General features: G+C 38.2%; 31 non-coding genes across 31 annotated transcripts; all 31 read right to left on the reverse strand.

The window, feature by feature from the left end:
• Positions 1-2,056: 2,056 nt before the first annotated feature.
• trnam-cau (transfer RNA methionine (anticodon CAU)) lies at positions 2,057-2,129 on the reverse strand. Its single transcript has one exon. It is a non-coding gene; the product is annotated as a tRNA-Met (tRNA).
• A 276-nt stretch (positions 2,130-2,405) lies between these two features.
• Positions 2,406-2,478, reverse strand: trnam-cau (transfer RNA methionine (anticodon CAU)). Its single transcript has one exon. It is a non-coding gene; the product is annotated as a tRNA-Met (tRNA).
• A 1,325-nt stretch (positions 2,479-3,803) lies between these two features.
• Positions 3,804-3,876, reverse strand: trnam-cau (transfer RNA methionine (anticodon CAU)). Its single transcript has one exon. It is a non-coding gene; the product is annotated as a tRNA-Met (tRNA).
• Positions 3,877-4,153: 277 nt separating this feature from the next.
• On the reverse strand, positions 4,154-4,226 carry trnam-cau (transfer RNA methionine (anticodon CAU)). Its single transcript has one exon. It is a non-coding gene; the product is annotated as a tRNA-Met (tRNA).
• Positions 4,227-4,503: 277 nt separating this feature from the next.
• On the reverse strand, positions 4,504-4,576 carry trnam-cau (transfer RNA methionine (anticodon CAU)). Its single transcript has one exon. It is a non-coding gene; the product is annotated as a tRNA-Met (tRNA).
• Positions 4,577-4,852: 276 nt separating this feature from the next.
• trnam-cau (transfer RNA methionine (anticodon CAU)) lies at positions 4,853-4,925 on the reverse strand. Its single transcript has one exon. It is a non-coding gene; the product is annotated as a tRNA-Met (tRNA).
• A 276-nt stretch (positions 4,926-5,201) lies between these two features.
• Positions 5,202-5,274, reverse strand: trnam-cau (transfer RNA methionine (anticodon CAU)). The gene has a single exon. It is a non-coding gene; the product is annotated as a tRNA-Met (tRNA).
• Positions 5,275-5,550: 276 nt separating this feature from the next.
• trnam-cau (transfer RNA methionine (anticodon CAU)) lies at positions 5,551-5,623 on the reverse strand. The gene has a single exon. It is a non-coding gene; the product is annotated as a tRNA-Met (tRNA).
• Positions 5,624-6,248: 625 nt separating this feature from the next.
• trnam-cau (transfer RNA methionine (anticodon CAU)) lies at positions 6,249-6,321 on the reverse strand. Its single transcript has one exon. It is a non-coding gene; the product is annotated as a tRNA-Met (tRNA).
• A 276-nt stretch (positions 6,322-6,597) lies between these two features.
• On the reverse strand, positions 6,598-6,670 carry trnam-cau (transfer RNA methionine (anticodon CAU)). Its single transcript has one exon. It is a non-coding gene; the product is annotated as a tRNA-Met (tRNA).
• A 276-nt stretch (positions 6,671-6,946) lies between these two features.
• Positions 6,947-7,019, reverse strand: trnam-cau (transfer RNA methionine (anticodon CAU)). Its single transcript has one exon. It is a non-coding gene; the product is annotated as a tRNA-Met (tRNA).
• A 1,187-nt stretch (positions 7,020-8,206) lies between these two features.
• trnam-cau (transfer RNA methionine (anticodon CAU)) lies at positions 8,207-8,279 on the reverse strand. The gene has a single exon. It is a non-coding gene; the product is annotated as a tRNA-Met (tRNA).
• Positions 8,280-8,556: 277 nt separating this feature from the next.
• trnam-cau (transfer RNA methionine (anticodon CAU)) lies at positions 8,557-8,629 on the reverse strand. Its single transcript has one exon. It is a non-coding gene; the product is annotated as a tRNA-Met (tRNA).
• A 276-nt stretch (positions 8,630-8,905) lies between these two features.
• Positions 8,906-8,978, reverse strand: trnam-cau (transfer RNA methionine (anticodon CAU)). Its single transcript has one exon. It is a non-coding gene; the product is annotated as a tRNA-Met (tRNA).
• Positions 8,979-9,953: 975 nt separating this feature from the next.
• On the reverse strand, positions 9,954-10,026 carry trnam-cau (transfer RNA methionine (anticodon CAU)). Its single transcript has one exon. It is a non-coding gene; the product is annotated as a tRNA-Met (tRNA).
• Positions 10,027-10,302: 276 nt separating this feature from the next.
• On the reverse strand, positions 10,303-10,375 carry trnam-cau (transfer RNA methionine (anticodon CAU)). The gene has a single exon. It is a non-coding gene; the product is annotated as a tRNA-Met (tRNA).
• Positions 10,376-10,651: 276 nt separating this feature from the next.
• trnam-cau (transfer RNA methionine (anticodon CAU)) lies at positions 10,652-10,724 on the reverse strand. The gene has a single exon. It is a non-coding gene; the product is annotated as a tRNA-Met (tRNA).
• Positions 10,725-11,349: 625 nt separating this feature from the next.
• On the reverse strand, positions 11,350-11,422 carry trnam-cau (transfer RNA methionine (anticodon CAU)). The gene has a single exon. It is a non-coding gene; the product is annotated as a tRNA-Met (tRNA).
• A 275-nt stretch (positions 11,423-11,697) lies between these two features.
• On the reverse strand, positions 11,698-11,770 carry trnam-cau (transfer RNA methionine (anticodon CAU)). The gene has a single exon. It is a non-coding gene; the product is annotated as a tRNA-Met (tRNA).
• A 276-nt stretch (positions 11,771-12,046) lies between these two features.
• trnam-cau (transfer RNA methionine (anticodon CAU)) lies at positions 12,047-12,119 on the reverse strand. Its single transcript has one exon. It is a non-coding gene; the product is annotated as a tRNA-Met (tRNA).
• A 1,322-nt stretch (positions 12,120-13,441) lies between these two features.
• trnam-cau (transfer RNA methionine (anticodon CAU)) lies at positions 13,442-13,514 on the reverse strand. The gene has a single exon. It is a non-coding gene; the product is annotated as a tRNA-Met (tRNA).
• Positions 13,515-13,790: 276 nt separating this feature from the next.
• On the reverse strand, positions 13,791-13,863 carry trnam-cau (transfer RNA methionine (anticodon CAU)). Its single transcript has one exon. It is a non-coding gene; the product is annotated as a tRNA-Met (tRNA).
• Positions 13,864-14,140: 277 nt separating this feature from the next.
• On the reverse strand, positions 14,141-14,213 carry trnam-cau (transfer RNA methionine (anticodon CAU)). The gene has a single exon. It is a non-coding gene; the product is annotated as a tRNA-Met (tRNA).
• A 626-nt stretch (positions 14,214-14,839) lies between these two features.
• trnam-cau (transfer RNA methionine (anticodon CAU)) lies at positions 14,840-14,912 on the reverse strand. The gene has a single exon. It is a non-coding gene; the product is annotated as a tRNA-Met (tRNA).
• Positions 14,913-15,188: 276 nt separating this feature from the next.
• Positions 15,189-15,261, reverse strand: trnam-cau (transfer RNA methionine (anticodon CAU)). The gene has a single exon. It is a non-coding gene; the product is annotated as a tRNA-Met (tRNA).
• A 278-nt stretch (positions 15,262-15,539) lies between these two features.
• On the reverse strand, positions 15,540-15,612 carry trnam-cau (transfer RNA methionine (anticodon CAU)). The gene has a single exon. It is a non-coding gene; the product is annotated as a tRNA-Met (tRNA).
• A 278-nt stretch (positions 15,613-15,890) lies between these two features.
• trnam-cau (transfer RNA methionine (anticodon CAU)) lies at positions 15,891-15,963 on the reverse strand. The gene has a single exon. It is a non-coding gene; the product is annotated as a tRNA-Met (tRNA).
• A 626-nt stretch (positions 15,964-16,589) lies between these two features.
• trnam-cau (transfer RNA methionine (anticodon CAU)) lies at positions 16,590-16,662 on the reverse strand. The gene has a single exon. It is a non-coding gene; the product is annotated as a tRNA-Met (tRNA).
• Positions 16,663-17,770: 1,108 nt separating this feature from the next.
• On the reverse strand, positions 17,771-17,843 carry trnam-cau (transfer RNA methionine (anticodon CAU)). Its single transcript has one exon. It is a non-coding gene; the product is annotated as a tRNA-Met (tRNA).
• A 625-nt stretch (positions 17,844-18,468) lies between these two features.
• Positions 18,469-18,541, reverse strand: trnam-cau (transfer RNA methionine (anticodon CAU)). Its single transcript has one exon. It is a non-coding gene; the product is annotated as a tRNA-Met (tRNA).
• A 276-nt stretch (positions 18,542-18,817) lies between these two features.
• trnam-cau (transfer RNA methionine (anticodon CAU)) lies at positions 18,818-18,890 on the reverse strand. The gene has a single exon. It is a non-coding gene; the product is annotated as a tRNA-Met (tRNA).
• Positions 18,891-19,344: the final 454 nt, after the last annotated feature.

The following is a 19,344-nucleotide window of genomic DNA, read 5'->3' on the forward strand; positions in this document are numbered from 1 at the left end:
GTATGGTCTGAAAGTCCACAACACCTGAGAATTAAAAACAATGATTTCATTCTAAAGTAAAAAATATAGATATGGACCTTAAGATGTGGTATCCACCTTGACGATAGTATGCTCTTGTCTGAATGTCCAAAAACAATGAGAATTAATTTTTACTTCCTCTTCAGCCAACACTGTAATTTTTCAAAAAGTTTAACTGCCCCGTGCTAGCAGGATCGAACTCACGACCTTCAGATTATGAGACTGTGCACGCACTACCCACTGCGCCAACGGAGGCACATTTCATAAAAAATTCGAAAGAAAAAAATATCGATACCGACCTTCAGATTTTGCCAGTAAAATTCAAACCACCGTGCCAAAATGTATGGTCTGAAAGTCCACAACACCTGAGAAATAAACAATGATTTCATTCTAAAGTAAAAAATATAGATATGGACCTTAAGATGTGGTATCCACCTTGACAATAGTATGTCTTGTCTGAAAGTACACAACACCTGAGAAAAAAAACAATGATTTCACTCTAAAGTAAAAAATATAGATATGGACCTTAGGCTGTGGTATCCACCTTGCCAATAGTATGTCTTGTCTGAAAGTCCAAAAACAATGAGAATTAATTTTTACTTCCTCTTTCAGCCAACACTGTAATTTTACATAAATCTTTCCTGCCCCGTGTGAGGATCGAACTCACGACCTTCAGATTATGAGACTGACGCACTACCTACTGCGCCAACGAGGCACAGTTTGTCAATAATTCGAAAGAAAAAAATATCGATACCGACCTTCATATTTTGACAGTGACGTTCTAACCACCGTGCCAAAATGTATGGTCTGAAAGTCCACAACACCTGAGAAATAAACAATGATTTCATTCTAAAGTAAAAAATATAGATATGGACCTTAAGATGTGGTATCCACCTTGACAATAGTATGTCTTGTCTGAAAGTCCAAAAACAATGAGAATTAATTTTTTATTCCTCTTCAGCCAACACTGTAATTTTTCAATAAGTTTAACTGCCCCGTGTGAGGATCGAACTCACGACCTTCAGATTATGAGACTGACAAAGTACCTACTGCGCCAACGAGGCACAGGTTATCAATAATTCGAAAGAAAAAAATATCGATACCGACCTTCAGATTTTGACAGTGACGTTCTAACCACCGTGCCAAAATGTATGGTCTGAAAGTCCACAACACCTGAGAAAAAAAACAATGATTTCACTCTAAAGTAAAAAATATAGATATGGACCTTAAGATGTGGTATCCACCTTGACAATAGTATGTCTTGTCTGAATGTCCAAAAACAATCAGAATTAATTTTACTTCCTCTTCAGCCAACACTGTAATTTTACATAAAGCTTTCCTGCCCCGTGTGAGGCCCGAACTCACGACCTTCAGATTATGAGACTGACGCGCTACCTACTGCGCCAACGAGGCACAGTTTATCAATAATTCGAAAGAAAAAAATATCGATACCGACCTTCATATTTTGACAGTGACGTTCTAACCACCGTGCCAAAATGTATGGTCTGAAAGTCCACAACACCTGAGAAATCAACAATGATTTCATTCTAAAGTAAAAAATATAGATATGGACCTTAAGATGTGGTATCCACCTTGACAATAGTATGTCTTGTCTGAATGTCCAAAAACAATGAGAATTAATTTTTACTTCCTCTTCAGCCAACACTGTAATTTTTCAATAAGTTTAACTGCCCCGTGTGAGGATCGAACTCACGACCTTCAGATTATGAGACTGACGCACTACCTACTGCGCCAACGAGGCACATTTCATAAAAAATTCGAAAGAAAAAAATATCGATACCGACCTTCAGATTTTGCCAGTAAAATTCAAACCACCGTGCCAAAATGTATGGTCTGAAAGTCCACAACACCTGAGAAATAAACAATGATTTCATTCTAAAGTAAAAAATATAGATATGGACCTTAAGATGTGGTATCCACCTTGACAATAGTATGTCTTGTCTGAAAGTCCAAAAACAATGAGAATTAATTTTTACTTCCTCTTCAGCCAACACTGTAATTTTACATAAAGCTTTCCTGCCCCGTGTGAGGATCGAACTCACGACCTTCAGATTATGAGACTGACGCGCTACCTACTGCGCCAACGAGGCACAGTTTATCAATAATTCGAAAGAAAAAAATATCGATACCGACCTTCAGATTTTGACAGTGACGTTCTAACCACCGTGCCAAAATGTATGGTCTGAAAGTCCACAACACCTGAGAAATAAACAATGATTTCATTCTAAAGTAAAAAATATAGATATGGACCTTAAGATGTGGTATCCACCTTGACAATAGTATGTCTTGTCTGAATGTCCAAAAACAATCAGAATTAAGTTTTACTTCCTCTTCAGCCAACACTGTAATTTTACATAAAGCTTTCCTGCCCCGTGTGAGGATCGAACTCACGACCTTCAGATTATGAGACTGACGCGCTACCTACTGCGCCAACGAGGCACAGTTTATCAATAATTCGAAAGAAAAAAATATCGATACCGACCTTCAGATTATGATAGTGACGTTCTAACCACCGTGCCAAAATGTATGGTCTGAAAGTCCACAACACCTGAGAAATAAACAATGATTTCATTCTAAAGTAAAAAATATAGATATGGACCTTAAGATGTGGTATCCACCTTGACAATAGTATGTCTTGTCGGAAAGTCCAAAAACAATGAGAATTAATTTTTAATTCCTCTTCAGCCAACACTGTAATTTTACATAAATCTTTGCTGCCCAGTGTGAGGATCGAACTCACGACCTTCAGATTATGAGACTGATGCGCTACCTACTGCGCCAACGAGGCACAGGTTATCAATAATTCGAAAAAGAAAAAATATCGATAACGACCTTCAGATTATGATAGTGACGTTCTAACCACCGTGCCAAAATGTATGGTCTGAAAGTCCACAACACCTGAGAAATAAACAATGATTTCATTCTAAAGTAAAAAATATAGATATGGACCTTAAGATGTGGTATCCACCTTGACAATAGTATGTCTGGTCTGAAAGTCCAAAAACAATGAGAATTAATTTTTACTTCCTCCTCAGCCAACACTGTAATTTTACATAAAATGTTCCTGCCCCGTGTGAGGATCGAACTCACGACCTTCAGATTATGAGACTGATGCGCTACCTACTGCGCCAACGAGGCACAGTTTATCAATAATTCGAAAGAAAAAAATATCGATACCGACCTTCAGATTTTGACAGTGACGTTCTAACCACCGTGCCAAAATGTATGGTCTGAAAGTCCACAACACCTGAGAAATAAACAATGATTTCATTCTAAAGTAAAAAATATAGATATGGACCTTAAGATGTGGTATCCACCTTGACAATAGTATGTCTTGTCTGAAAGTCCAAAAACAATGAGAATTAATTTTTACTTCCTCTTCAGCCAACACTGTAATTTTACATAAAGTTTTGCTGCCCCGTGTGAGGATCGAACTCACGACCTTCAGATTATGAGACTGACGCGCCACCTACTGCGCCAACGAGGCACAGGTTATCAATAATTAGAAAGAGAAAAAATATCGATACCGACCTTCAGATTTTGACAGTGACGTTCTCACCACCGTGCCAAAATGTATGGTCTGAAAGTCCACAACACCTGAGAAATAAACAATGATTTCATTCTAAAGTAAAAAATATAGATATGGACCTTAAGATGTGGTATCCACCTTGACAATAGTATGTCTTGTCTGAAAGTCCAAAAACAATGAGAATTAATTTTTAATTCCTCTTCAGCCAACACTGTAATTTTACATAAAGCTTTCCTGCCCCGTGTGAGGATCGAACTCACGACCTTCAGATTATGAGACTGACGCGCTACCTACTGCGCCAACGAGGCACAGTTTATCAATAATTCGAAAGAAAAAAATATCGATACCGACCTTCATATTTTGACAGTGACGTTCTAACCACCGTGCCAAAATGTATGGTCTGAAAGTCCACAACACCTGAGAAATAAACAATGATTTCATTCTAAAGTAAAAAATATAGATATGGACCTTAAGATGTGGTATCCACCTTGACAATAGTATGTCTTGTCTGAATGTCCAAAAACAATGAGAATGAATTTTTACTTCCTCTTCAGCCAACACTGTAATTTTTCAATAAAGTTTAGCTGCCCCGTGTGAGGATCGAACTCACGACCTTCAGATTATGAGACTGACGCGCTACCTACTGCGCCAACGAGGCACAGTTTCATCAATAATTCGAAAGAAAAAAATATCGATACCGACCTTCAGATTTTGCCAGTGACGTTCTAACCACCGTGCCAAAATGTATGGTCTGAAAGTCCACAACACCTGAGAAATAAACAATGATTTCATTCTAAAGTAAAAAATATAGATATGGACCTTAAGATGTGGTATCCACCTTGACAATAGTATGTCTGGTCTGAAAGTCCAAAAACAATGAGAATTAATTTTTACTTCCTCTTCAGCCAACACTGTAATTTTACATAAATCTTTTCTGCCCCGTGTGAGGATCGAACTCACGACCTTCAGATTATGAGACTGACGCGCTACCTACTGCGCCAACGAGGCACAGTTTATCAATAATTCGAAAGAAAAAAATATCGATACCGACCTTCAGATTTTGACAGTGACGTTCTAACCACCGTGCCAAAATGTATGGTCTGAAAGTCCACAACACCTGAGAAATAAACAATGATTTCATTCTAAAGTAAAAAATATAGATATGGACCTTAAGATGTGGTATCCACCTTGACAATAGTATGTCTGGTCTGAAAGTCCAAAAACAATGAGAATTAATTTTTACTTCCTCCTCAGCCAACACTGTAATTTTACATAAAATGTTCCTGCCCCGTGTGAGGATCGAACTCACGACCTTCAGATTATGAGACTGACGCGCTACCTACTGCGCCAACGAGGCACAGTTTATCAATAATTCGAAAGAAAAAAATATCGATACCGACCTTCAGATTTTGACAGTGACGTTCTAACCACCGTGCCAAAATGTATGGTCTGAAAGTCCACAACACCTGAGAAATAAACAATGATTTCATTCTAAAGTAAAAAATATAGATATGGACCTTACGATGTGGTATCCACCTTGACAATAGTATGTCTTGTCTGAAAGTCCAAAAACAATGAGAATTAATTTTTACTTCCTCTTCAGCCAACACTGTAATTTTACATAAAGCTTTGCTGCCCCGTGTGAGGATCGAACTCACGACCTTCAGATTATGAGACTGACGCGCTACCTACTGCGCCAACGAGGCACAGTTTATCAATAATTCGAAAGAAAAAAATATCGATACCGACCTTCAGATTTTGACAGTGACGTTCTAACCACCGTGCCAAAATGTATGGTCTGAAAGTCCACAACACCTGAGAAATAAACAATGATTTCATTCTAAAGTAAAAAATATAGATATGGACCTTACGATGTGGTATCCACCTTGACAATAGAATGTCTTGTCTGAAAGTCCAAAAACAATGAGAATTAATTTTTACTTCCTCTTCAGCCAACACTGTAATTTTACATAAAGCTTTTCTGCCCCGTGTGAGGATCGAACTCACGACCTTCAGATTATGAGACTGACGCGCTACCTACTGCGCCAACGAGGCACAGTTTATCAATAATTCAAAAGAAAAAAATATCGATACCGACCTTCAGATTTTGACAGTGACGTTCTAACCACCGTGCCAAAATGTATGGTCTGAAAGTCCACAACACCTGAGAAATAAACAATGATTTCATTCTAAAGTAAAAAATATAGATATGGACCTTAAGATGTGGTATCCACCTTGACAATAGTATGTCTTGTCTGAATGTCCAAAAATAATGAGAACTAATTTTTACTTCCTCTTCAGCCAACACTGTAATTTTACATAAAGCTTTTCTGCCCCGTGTGAGGATCGAACTCACGACCTTCAGATTATGAGACTGACGCGCTACCTACTGCGCCAACGAGGAACAGTATATCAAAAAATCAAAAGAAAAAAATATCAATACCGACCTTCAGATTTTGACAGTGACGTTCTAACCACCGTGCCAAAATGTATGGTCTGAAAGTCCACAACACCTGAGAAATAAACAATGATTTCATTCTAAAGTAAAAAATATAGATATGGACCTTACGATGTGGTATCCACCTTGACAATAGAATGTCTTGTCTGAAAGTCCAAAAACAATGAGAATTAATTTTTACTTCCTCTTCAGCCAACACTGTAATTTTACATAAAGCTTTGCTGCCCCGTGTGAGGATCGAACTCACGACCTTCAGATTATGAGACTGACGCGCTACCTACTGCGCCAACGAGGCACAGTTTATCAATAATTCGAAAGAAAAAAATATCGATACCGACCTTCAGATTTTGACAGTGACGTTCTAACCACCGTGCCAAAATGTATGGTCTGAAAGTCCACAACACCTGAGAAATAAACAATGATTTCATTCTAAAGTAAAAAATATAGATATGGACCTTAAGATGTGGTATCCACCTTGACAATAGTATGTCTTGTCTGAATGTCCAAAAACAATGAGAATTAATTTTTACTTCCTCTTCAGCCAACACTGTAATTTTACATAAATCTTTCCTGCCCCGTGTGAGGATCGAACTCACGACCTTCAGATTATGAGACTGACGCGCTACCTACTGCGCCAACGAGGCACAGGTTATCAATAATTCGAAAGAAAAAAATATCGATACCGACCTTCAGATTTTGACAGTGACGTTCTAACCACCGTGCCAAAATGTATGGTCTGAAAGTCCACAACACCTGAGAAATAAACAATGATTTCATTCTAAAGTAAAAAATATAGATATGGACCTTAAGATGTGGTATCCACCTTGACAATAGTATGTCTTGTCTGAAAGTCCAAAAACAATGAGAATTAATTTTTACTTCCTCTTCAGCCAACACTGTAATTTTACATAAAGCTTTGCTGCCCCGTGTGAGGATCGAACTCACGACCTTCAGATTATGAGACTGACGCGCTACCTACTGCGCCAACGAGGCACAGTTTATCAGTAATTCGAAAGAAAAAAATATCGATACCGACCTTCATATTTTGACAGTGACGTTCTAACCACCGTGCCAAAATGTATGGTCTGAAAGTCCACAACACCTGAGAAATAAACAATGATTTCATTCTAAAGTAAAAAATATAGATATGGACCTTACGATGTGGTATCCACCTTGACAATAGTATGTCTTGTCTGAAAGTCCAAAAGCAATGAGAATGAATTTTTACTTCCTCTTCAGCCAACACTGTAATTTTACATAAAGCTTTTCTGCCCCGTGTGAGGATCGAACTCACGACCTACAGATTATGAGACTGACGCGCTACCTAATGCGCCAACGAGGCACAGTGTATCAAATATTCGAAAGAAAAAAATATAAATACCGACCTTCAGATTTTGACAGTGACGTTCTAACCACCGTGCCAAAATGTATGGTCTGAAAGTCCACAACACCTGAGAAATAAAAAATGATTTCACTCTAAAGTAAAAAATATAGATATGGACCTTAAGATGTGGTATCCAACTTGACAATAGTATGTCTTGTCTGAAAGTCCAAGAATAATTAGAATTAATTTTTACTTCCTCTTAAGCCAACACTGTAATTTTACATAATGCTTTGCTAACCCGTGTGAGGATGGAACTCACGACCTTCAGATTATGAGACTGACGCGCTACCTACTGCGCCAACGAGGCACAGTTTAAAAAATATAGATATGGACGTTAAGATGTGGTATCCACCTTGACAATAGTATGTCTTGTCTGAAAGTCCAAAAACAATGAAAATAAATTTTTACTTCCTCTTCAGCCAACACTGTATTTTACATAAATCTTTTCTGCCCCGTGGGAGGATCGAACTCACGACCTTCAGATTATGAGACTGACGCGCTACCTACTGCGCCAACGAGGCACAGTTTATCAATAATTCGAATGAAAAAAATATCGATACCGACCTTCAGATTTTGACAGTGACGTTCTAACCACCGTGCCAAAATGTATGGTCTGAAAGTCCACAACACCTGAGAAATAAACAATGATTTCATTCTAAAGTAAAAAATATAGATATGGACCTTAAGATGTGGTATCCACCTTGACAATAGTATGTCTTGTCTGAAAGTCCAAAAACAATGAGAATTAATTTTTACTTCCTCTTCAGCCAACACTGTAATTTTACATAAAGCTTACTGCCCCGTGTGAGGATCGAACTCACGACCTTCAGATTATGAGACTGACGCGCTACCTACTGCGCCAACGAGGCACAGGTTATCAATAATTCGAAAGAAAAAAATATCGATACCGACCTTCAGATTTTGACAGTGACGTTCTAACCACCGTGCCAAAATGTATGGTCTGAAAGTCCACAACACCTGAGAAATAAACAATGATTTCATTCTAAAGTAAAAAATATAGATATGGACCTTAAGATGTGGTATCCACCTTGACAATAGTATGTCTTGTCTGAAAGTCCAAAAACAATGAGAATTAATTTTTACTTCCTCTTCAGCCAACACTGTAATTTTACATAAATGCTTTGCTGCCCCGTGTGAGGATCGAACTCACGACCTTCAGATTATGAGACTGACGCGCTACCTACTGCGCCAACGAGGCACAGTTTATCAATAATTCGAAAGAAAAAAATATCGATACCGACCTTCAGATTTTGACAGTGACGTTCTAACCACCGTGCCAAAATGTATGGTCTGAAAGTCCACAACACCTGAGAAATAAACAATGATTTCATTCTAAAGTAAAAAATATAGATATGGACCTTACGATGTGGTATCCACCTTGACAATAGTATGTCTTGTCTGAAAGTCCAAAAACAATGAGAATTAATTTTTACTTCCTCTTCAGCCAACACTGTAATTTTACATAAAGCTTTGCTGCCCCGTGTGAGGATCGAACTCACGACCTTCAGATTATGAGACTGACGCGCTACCTACTGCGCCAACGAGGCACAGTTTATCAATAATTCGAAAGAAAAAAATATCGATACCGACCTTCAGATTTTGACAGTGACGTTCTAACCACCGTGCCAAAATGTATGGTCTGAAAGTCCACAACACCTGAGAAATAAACAATGATTTCATTCTAAAGTAAAAAATATAGATATGGACCTTAAGATGTGGTATCCACCTTGACAATAGTATGTCTGGTCTGAAAGTCCAAAAACAATGAGAATTAATTTTTACTTCCTCCTCAGCCAACACTGTAATTTTACATAAAGCTTTCCTACCCCGTGTGAGGATCGAACTCACGACCTTCAGATTATGAGACTGACGCGATACCTACTGCGCCAACGAGGCACAGTATATCTATAATTCGAAAGAAAAAAATATCGATACCGACCTTCAGATTTTGACAGTGACGTTCTAACCACCGTGCCAAAATGTATGGTCTGAAAGTCCACAACACCTGAGAAATAAACAATGATTTCATTCTAAAGTAAAAAATATAGATATGGACCTTACGATGTGGTATCCACCTTGACAATAGTATGTCTTGTCTGAAAGTCCAAGAACAATGAGAATTAATTTTTACTTCCTCTTCAGCCAACACTGTAATTTTACATAAAGTTTTGCTGCCCCGTGTGAGGATCGAACTCACGACCTTCAGATTATGAGACTGACGCGCTACCTACCTGCGCCAACGAGGCACAGTTTATCAATAATTCGAAAGAAAAAAATATCGATACCGACCTTCAGATTTTGACAGTGACGTTCTAACCACCGTGCCAAAATGTATGGTCTGAAAGTCCACAACACCTGAGAAATAAACAATGATTTCATTCTAAAGTAAAAAATATAGATATGGACCTTAAGATGTGGTATCCACCTTGACAATAGTATGTCTTGTCTGAAAGTCCAAAAACAATGAGAATTAATTTTTACTTCCTCTTCAGCCAACACTGTAATTTTACATAAAGCTTTTCTGCCCCGTGTGAGGATCGAACTCACGACCTTCAGATTATGAGACTGACGCGCTACCTACTGCGCCAACGAGGCACAGTATATCAATAATTCGAAAGAAAAAAATATCGATACCGACCTTCAGATTTTGACAGTGACGTTCTAACCACCGTGCCAAAATGTATGGTCTGAAAGTCCACAACACCTGAGAAATAAACAATGATTTCATTCTAAAGTAAAAAATATAGATATGGACCTTACGATGTGGTATCCACCTTGACAATAGTATGTCTTGTCTGAAAGTCCAAAAACAATGAGAATTAATTTTTACTTCCTCTTCAGCCAACACTGTAATTTTACATAAAGCTTTGCTGCCCCGTGTGAGGATCGAACTCACGACCTTCAGATTATGAGACTGACGCGCTACCTACTGCGCCAACGAGGCACAGTTTATCAATAATTCGAAAGAAAAAAATATCGATACCGACCTTCAGATTTTGACAGTGACGTTCTAACCACCGTGCCAAAATGTATGGTCTGAAAGTCCACAACACCTGAGAAATAAACAATGATTTCATTCTAAAGTAAAAAATATAGATATGGACCTTAAGATGTGGTATCCACCTTGACAATAGTATGTCTTGTCTGAAAGTCCAAAAACAATGAGAATTAATTTTTACTTCCTCTTCAGCCAACACTGTAATTTTACATAAAGCTTTTCTGCCCCGTGTGAGGATCGAACTCACGACCTTCAGATTATGAGACTGACGCGCTACCTACTGCGCCAACGAGGCACAGGCTATCAATAATTCGAAAGAAAAAAATATCGATACCGACCTTCAGATTTTGACAGTGACGTTCTAACCACCGTGCCAAAATGTATGGTCTGAAAGTCCACAACACCTGAGAAATAAACAATGATTTCATTCTAAAGTAAAAAATATAGATATGGACCTTACGATGTGGTATCCACCTTGACAATAGTATGTCTTGTCTGAAAGTCCAAAAACAATGAGAATTAATTTTTACTTCCTCTTCAGCCAACACTGTAATTTTACATAAAGCTTTGCTGCCCCGTGTGAGGATAGAACTCACGACCTTCAGATTATGAGACTGACGCGCTACCTACTGCGCCAACGAGGCACAGTTTATCAATAATTCGAAAGAAAAAAATATCGATACCGACCTTCAGATTTTGACAGTGACGTTCTAACCACCGTGCCAAAATGTATGGTCTGAAAGTCCACAACACCTGAGAAATAAACAATGATTTCATTCTAAAGTAAAAAATATAGATATGGACCTTAAGATGTGGTATCCACCTTGACAATAGTATGTCTTGTCTGAAAGTCCAAAAACAATGAGAATTAATTTTTACTTCCTCTTCAGCCAACACTGTAGTTTTACATAAAGCTTTCCTGCCCCGTGTGAGGATCGAACTCACGACCTTCAGATTATGAGACTGACGCGCTACCTACTGCGCCAACGAGGCACAGTTTATCTATAATTCGAAAGGAAAAAATATCGATACCGACCTTCATATTTTGACAGTGACGTTCTAACCACCGTGCCAAAATGTATGGTCTGAAAGTCCACAACACCTGAGAAATAAACAATGATTTCATTCTAAAGTAAAAAAATAGATATGGACCTTAAGATGTGGTATCCACCTTGACAATAGTATGTCTTGTCTGAATGTCCAAAAACAATCAGAATTAAGTTTTACTTCCTCTTCAACCAACACTGTAATTTTACATAAAGCCTTCCTGCCCCGTGTGAGGATCGAACTCACGACCTTCAGATTATGAGACTGACGCGCTACCTACTGCGCCAACGAGGCACAGTTTATCAATAATTCAAAAGAAAAAAATATCGATACCGACCTTCAGATTTTGACAGTGACGTTCTAACCACCGTGCCAAAATGTATGGTCTGAAAGTCCACAACACCTGAGAAATAAACAATGATTTCATTCTAAAGTAAAAAATATAGATATGGACGTTAAGATGTGGTATCCACCTTGACAATAGTATGTCTTGTCTGAATGTCCAAAAACAATGAGAATTAATTTTTACTTCCTCTTCAGCCAACACTGTAATTTTACAAATAGCTTTGCTGCCCCGTGTGAGGATCGAACTCACGACCTTCAGATTATGAGACTGACGCGCTACCTACTGCGCCAACGAGGCACAGTTTATCACTAATTCAAAATAAAAAAATATCGATACCGACCTTCAGATTTTGACAGTGACGTTCTAACCACCGTGCCAAAATGTATGGTCTGAAAGTCCACAACACCTGAGAAATAAACAATGATTTCATTCTAAAGTAAAAAATATAGATATGGACCTTACGATGTGGTATCCACCTTGACAATAGTATGTCTTGTCTGAAAGTCCAAAAGCAATGAGAATGAATTTTTACTTCCTCTTCAGCCAACACTGTAATTTTACATAAAGCTTTTCTGCCCCGTGTGAGGATCGAACTCACGACCTACAGATTATGAGACTGACGCGCTACCTAATGCGCCAACGAGGTACAGTGTATCAAAAATTCGAAAGAAAAAAATATAAATACCGACCTTCAGATTTTGACAGTGACGTTCTAACCACCGTGCCAAAATGTATGGTCTGAAAGTCCACAACACCTGAGAAATAAACAATGATTTCATTCTAAAGTAAAAAATAAAAATATGGACCTTAAGATGTGGTATCCACCTTGGCAATAGTATGTCTTGTCTGAAAGTCAAAGAACAATGAGTATTAATTTTTACTTCCTCTTCAGCCAACACTGTAATTTTACATAAAGCTTTTCTGCCCCGTGTGAGGATCGAACTCCCGACCTTCAGAGTATGAGACTGACGCGCTACCTACTGCGCCAACGAGGCACAGTTTATCAATAATTGGAAAGAAAAAAATATCGATACCGACCTTCAGATTTTGACAGTGACGTTCTAACCACCGTGCCAAAATGTATGGTCTGAAAGTCCACAACACCTGAGAAATAAAAAATGATTTCACTCTAAAGTAAAAAATATAGATATGGACCTTAAGATGTGGTATCCAACTTGACAATAGTATGTCTTGTCTGAAAGTCCAAGAAAAATTAGAATTAATTTTTACTTCCTCTTAAGCCAACACTGTAATTTTACATAAAGCATTGCTAACCCGTGTGAGGCTGGAACTCACGACCTTCAGATTATGAGACTGACGCACTACCTACTGCACCAACGAGGCACAGTGTATCAATAATTCGAAATAAAAAAATATCGATACCGACCTTCAGATTTTGACAGTGACGTTCTAACCACCGTGCCAAATGTATGGCCTGAAAGTCCACAACACCTGAGAAATAAACAATGATTTCATTCTAAAGTAAAAAATATAGATATGGACCTTACGATGTGGTATCCACCTTGACAATAGTATGTCTTGTCTTAAAGTCCAAGAACAATGAGAATTAATTTTTACTTCCTCTTCAGCCAACACTGTAATTTTACATAAAGCTTTGCTGCCCCGTGTGAGGATCGAACTCACGACCTTCAGATTATGAGACTGACGCGCTACCTACTGCGCCAACGAGGCACAGTTTATCAATAATTCGAAAGAAAAAAATATCGATACCGACCTTCAGATTTTGACAGTGACGTTCTAACCACCGTGCCAAAATGTATGGTCTGAAAGTCCACAACACCTGAGAAATAAACAATGATTTCATTCTAAAGTAAAAAATATAGATATGGACCTTAAGATGTGGTATCCACCTTGACAATAGTATGTCTTGTCTGAAAGTCCAAAAACAATGAGAATTAATTTTTACTTCCTCTTCAGCCAACACTGTAATTTTACATAAAGCTTTGCTGCCCCGTGTGAGGATCGAACTCACGACCTTCAGATTATGAGACTGACGCGCTACCTACTGCGCCAACGAGGCACAGTTTATCAATAATTCGAAAGAAAAAAATATCGATACCGACCTTCAGATTTTGACAGTGACGTTCTAACCACCGTGCCAAAATGTATGGTCTGAAAGTCCACAACACCTGAGAAATAAACAATGATTTCATTCTAAAGTAAAAAATATAGATATGGACCTTAAGATGTGGTATCCACCTTGACAATAGTATGTCTGGTCTGAAAGTCCAAAAACAATGAGAATTAATTTTTACTTCCTCCTCAGCCAACACTGTAATTTTACATATAAGCTTTACTGCCCCGTGTGAGGATCGAACTCACGACCTTCAGATTATGAGACTGACGCGCTACCTACTGCGCCAACGAGGCACAGGCTATCAATAATTCGAAAGAAAAAAATATCGATACCGACCTTCAGATTTTGACAGTGACGTTCTAACCACCGTGCCAAAATGTATGGTCTGAAAGTCCACAACACCTGAGAAATAAACAATGATTTCATTCTAAAGTAAAAAATATAGATATGGACCTTACGATGTGGTATCCACCTTGACAATAGTATGTCTTGTCGGAAAGTCCAAAAACAATGAGAATTAATTTTTAATTTCTCTTCAGCCAACACTGTAATTTTACATAAATCTTTGCTGCCCAGTGTGAGGATCGAACTCACGACCTTCAGATTATGAGACTGACGCGCTACCTACCTGCGCCAACGAGGCACAGTTTATCAATAATTCAAAAGAAAAAAATATCGATACCGACCTTCAGATTTTGACAGTGACGTTCTAACCACCGTGCCAAAATGTATGGTCTGAAAGTCCACAACACCTGAGAAATAAACAATGATTTCATTCTAAAGTAAAAAATATAGATATGGACCTTACGATGTGGTATCCACCTTGACAATAGAATGTCTTGTCTGAAAGTCCAAAAACAATGAGAATTAATTTTTACTTCCTCTTCAGCCAACACTGTAATTTTACATAAAGCTTTTCTGCCCCGTGTGAGGATCGAACTCACGACCTTCAGATTATGAGACTGACGCGCTACCTACTGCGCCAACGAGGCACAGTTTATCAATAATTCGAAAGAAAAAAATATCGATACCGACCTTCAGATTTTGACAGTGACGTTCTAACCACCGTGCCAAAATGTATGGTCTGAAAGTCCACAACACCTGAGAAATAAACAATGATTTCATTCTAAAGTAAAAAATATAGATATGGACCTTAAGATGTGGTATCCACCTTGACAATAGTATGTCTTGTCTGAATGTCCAAAAACAATGAGAATTAATTTTTACTTCCTCTTCAGCCAACACTGTAATTTTACAATAACCTTCACTGCCCCGTGTGAGGATCGAACTCACGACCTTCAGATTATGAGACTGACGCGCTACCTACTGCGCCAACGAGGCACAGGTAATCAACAATTCGAAAGAAAAAAATATCGATACCGACCTTCAGATTTTGACAGTGACGTTCTAACCACCGTGCCAAAATGTATGGTCTGAAAGTCCACAACACCTGAGAAATAAACAATGATTTCATTCTAAAGTAAAAAAATATAGATATGGACCTTAAGATGTGGTATCCACCTTGACAATAGTATGTCTTGTCTGAAAGTCCAAAAACAATGAGAATTAATTTTTACTTCCTCTTCAGCCAACACTGTAATTTTACATAAATGCTTTGCTGCCCCGTGTGAGGATCGAACTCACGACCTTCAGATTATGAGACTGACGCGCTACCTACTGCGCCAACGAGGCACAGATTATCAATAATTCGAAAGAAAAAAATATCGATACCGACCTTCAGATTTTGACAGTGACGTTCTAACCACCGTGCCAAAATGTATGGTCTGAAAGTCCACAACACCTGAGAAATAAACAATGATTTCATTCTAAAGTAAAAAAATATAGATATGGACCTTAAGATGTGGTATCCACCTTGACAATAGTATGTCTTGTCTGAAAGTCCAAAAACAATGAGAATTAATTTTTACTTCCTCTTCAGCCAACACTGTAATTTTACAATAAAGCTTTACTGCCCCGTGTGAGGATCGAACTCACGACCTTCAGATTATGAGACTGACGCGCTACCTACTGCGCCAACGAGGCACAGGTTGTCAATAATTCGAAAGAAAAAAATATCGATACCGACCGTCAGATTTTGACAGAGACGTTCTAACCACCGTGCCAAAATGTATGGTCTGAAAGTCCACAACACCTGAGAAATAAACAATGATTTCATTCTAAAGTAAAAAATATAGATATGGACCTTAAGATGTGGTATCCACCTTGACAATAGTATGTCTTGTCTGAAAGTCCAAAAACAATGAGAATTAATTTTTACTTCCTCTTCAGCCAACACTGTAATTTTACAATAAAGCTTTACTGCCCCGTGTGAGGATCGAACTCACGACCTTCAGATTATGAGACTGACGCGCTACCTACTGTGCCAACGAGACACTGGTTATCAGTAATTCGAGAGAAAAAAATATCGATACCGACCTTCATATTTTGACAGTGACGTTCTAACCACTGTGCCAAAATGTATGGTCTGAAAGTCCACAACACCTGAGAAATAAACAATGATTTCATTCTAAAGTAAAAAATATAGATATGGACCTTAAGATGTGGTATCCACCTTGACAATAGTATGTCTTGTCTGAAAGTCCAAAAACAATGAGAATTAATTTTTACTTCCTCTTCAGCCAACAATGTAGTTTTACATAAAGCTTTCCTGCCCCGTGTGAGGATCGAACTCACGACCTTCAGATTATGAGACTGACGCGCTACCTACTGCGCCAACGAGGCACAGTTTATCAACAATTCGAAAGGAAAAAAAATCGATACTGACCTTCATATTTTGACAGTGACATTCTAACCACCGTGCCAAAATGTATGGTCTGAAAGTCCACAACACCTGAGAAATAAACAATGATTTCATTCTAAAGTAAAAAATATAGATATGGACCTTAAGATGTGGTATCCACCTTGACAATAGTATGTCTTGTCTGAAAGTCCAAAAACAATGAGAATTAATTTTTACTTCCTCTTTAGCCAACACTGTAATTTTACAATAAGCGTTACTGCCCCGTGTGAGGATCGAACTCACGACCTTCAAATTATGAGACTGACGCGCTACCTACTGCGCCAACGAGGCACAGTTTATATATAATTCGAAAGGAAAAAATATCGATACCGACCTTCATATGTTGACAGTGACGTTCTAACCACCGTGCCAAAATGTATGGTCTGAAAGTCCACAACACCTGAGAAATAAACAATGATTTCATTCCAAAGTAAAAAATATAGATATGGACCTTAAAATGTGGTATCCACCTTGACAATAGTATGTCTTGTCTGAAAGTCCAAAAATAATGAGAAATAATTTTTACTTCCTCTTCAGCCAACAATGTAATTTTACAATAAGCGTTACTGCCCCGTGTGAGGATCGAACTCACGACCTTCAAATTATGAGACTGATGCGCTACCTACTGCGCCAACGACGCACAGGCTAGCAGTAATTCGAAAGAAAAAAATATCGATAACGACCTTCATATTTTGAAAAGTGACGTTCTAAGCACCGTGCCAAAATGTATGGCCAGAAAGTCCACAACACCTGAGAAATAAACAATGATTTCATTCTAAAGTAAAAAATATAGATATGGACCTTAAGATGTGGTATCCACCTTGACAATAGTATGTCTTGTCTGAAAGTCCAAAAACAATGAGAATTAATTTTTACTTCCTCTTCAGCCAACACTGTAATTTTACATAAAGCTTTGCTGCCCCGTGTGAGGATCGAACTCACGACCTTCAGATTATGAGACTGACACGCTACCTACTGCACCAACGAAACAATGAGAATTAATTTTTACTTCCTCTTCAGCCAACACTGTAATTTTACATAAAGCTTAGCTGCCCCGTGTGAGGATCGAACTCACGACCTTCAGATTATGAGACTGACGCGCTACCTACTGCGCCAACGAGGCACAGTTTATCAATAATTCAAAAGAAAAAAATATCGATACCGACCTTCAGATTTTGACAGTGACGTTCTAACCACCGTGCCAAAATGTATGGTCTGAAAGTCCACAACACCTGAGAAATAAACAATGATTTCATTCTAAAGTAAAAAATATAGATATGGACCTTAAGATGTGGTATCCACCTTGACAATAGTATGTCTTGTCTGAAAGTCCAAAAACAATGAGAATTAATTTTTACTTCCTCTTCAGCCAACACTGTAATTTTACGTAAATCTTTGCTGCCCAGTGTGAGGATCGAACTCACGACCTTCAGATTATGAGACTGATGCGCTACCTACTGCGCCAACGAGGAACAGTCTATCAAAAATTCGAAAGAAAAAAATATCGATACCGACCTTCAGATTTTGACAGTGACGTTCTAACCACCGTGCCAAAATGTATGGTCTGAAAGTCCACAACACCTGAGAAATAAACAATGATTTCATTCTAAAGTAAAAAATATAGATATGGACCTTACGATGTGGTATCCACCTTGACAATAGTATGTCTTGTCTGAAAGTCCAAAAACAATGAGAATTAATTTTTACTTCCTCTTCAGCCAACACTGTAATTTTACATAAAGCTTTACTGCCCCGTGTGAGGATCGAACTCACGACCTTCAGATTATGAGACTGACGCGCTACCTACTGCGCCAACGAGGCACAGTTTATCAATAATTCGAAAGAAAAAAATATCGATACCGACCTTCAGATTTTGACAGTGACGTTCTAACCACCGTGCCAAAATGTATGGCCTGAAAGTCCACAACACCTGAGAAATAAACAATGATTTCATTCTAAAGTAAAAAATATAGGTATGGACCTTAAGATGTGGTATCCACCTTGACAATAGTATGTCTTGTCTGAAAGTCCAAAAACAATGAGAATTAATTTTTACTTCCTCTTCAGCCAACACTGTAATTTTACATAAAGCTTTGCTGCCCCGTGTGAGGATCGAACTCACGACCTTCAGATTATGAGACTGACGCGCTACCTACTGCGCCAACGAGGCACAGTTTATCAATAATTCAAAAGAAAAAAATATCGATACCGACCTTCATATTTTGACAGTGACGTTCTAACCACCGTGCCAAAATGTATGGTCTGAAAGTCCACAACACCTGAGAAATAAACAATGATTTCATTCTAAAGTAAAAAATATAGATATGGACCTTAAGATGTGGTATCCACCTTGACAATAGTATGTCTTGTCTGAATGTCCAAAAACAATGAGAATTAATTTTTACTTCCTCTTCAGCCAACACTGTAATTTTACCATAAAGCTTTGCTGCCCCGTGTGAGGATCGAACTCACGACCTTCAGATTATGAGACTGACGCAGCTACCTACTGAGCCAACAAGGAACAGTTTATCAATAATTCAAAAGAAAAAAATATCGATACCGACCTTCAGATTTTGACAGTGACGTTCTAACCACCGTGCCAAAATGTATGGTCTGAAAGTCCA

Source organism: Salvelinus alpinus, chromosome 2, assembly GCF_045679555.1.
Source record: "Salvelinus alpinus chromosome 2, SLU_Salpinus.1, whole genome shotgun sequence".
In the NCBI taxonomy this organism is placed as follows: Eukaryota; Metazoa; Chordata; class Actinopteri; order Salmoniformes; family Salmonidae; genus Salvelinus; species Salvelinus alpinus.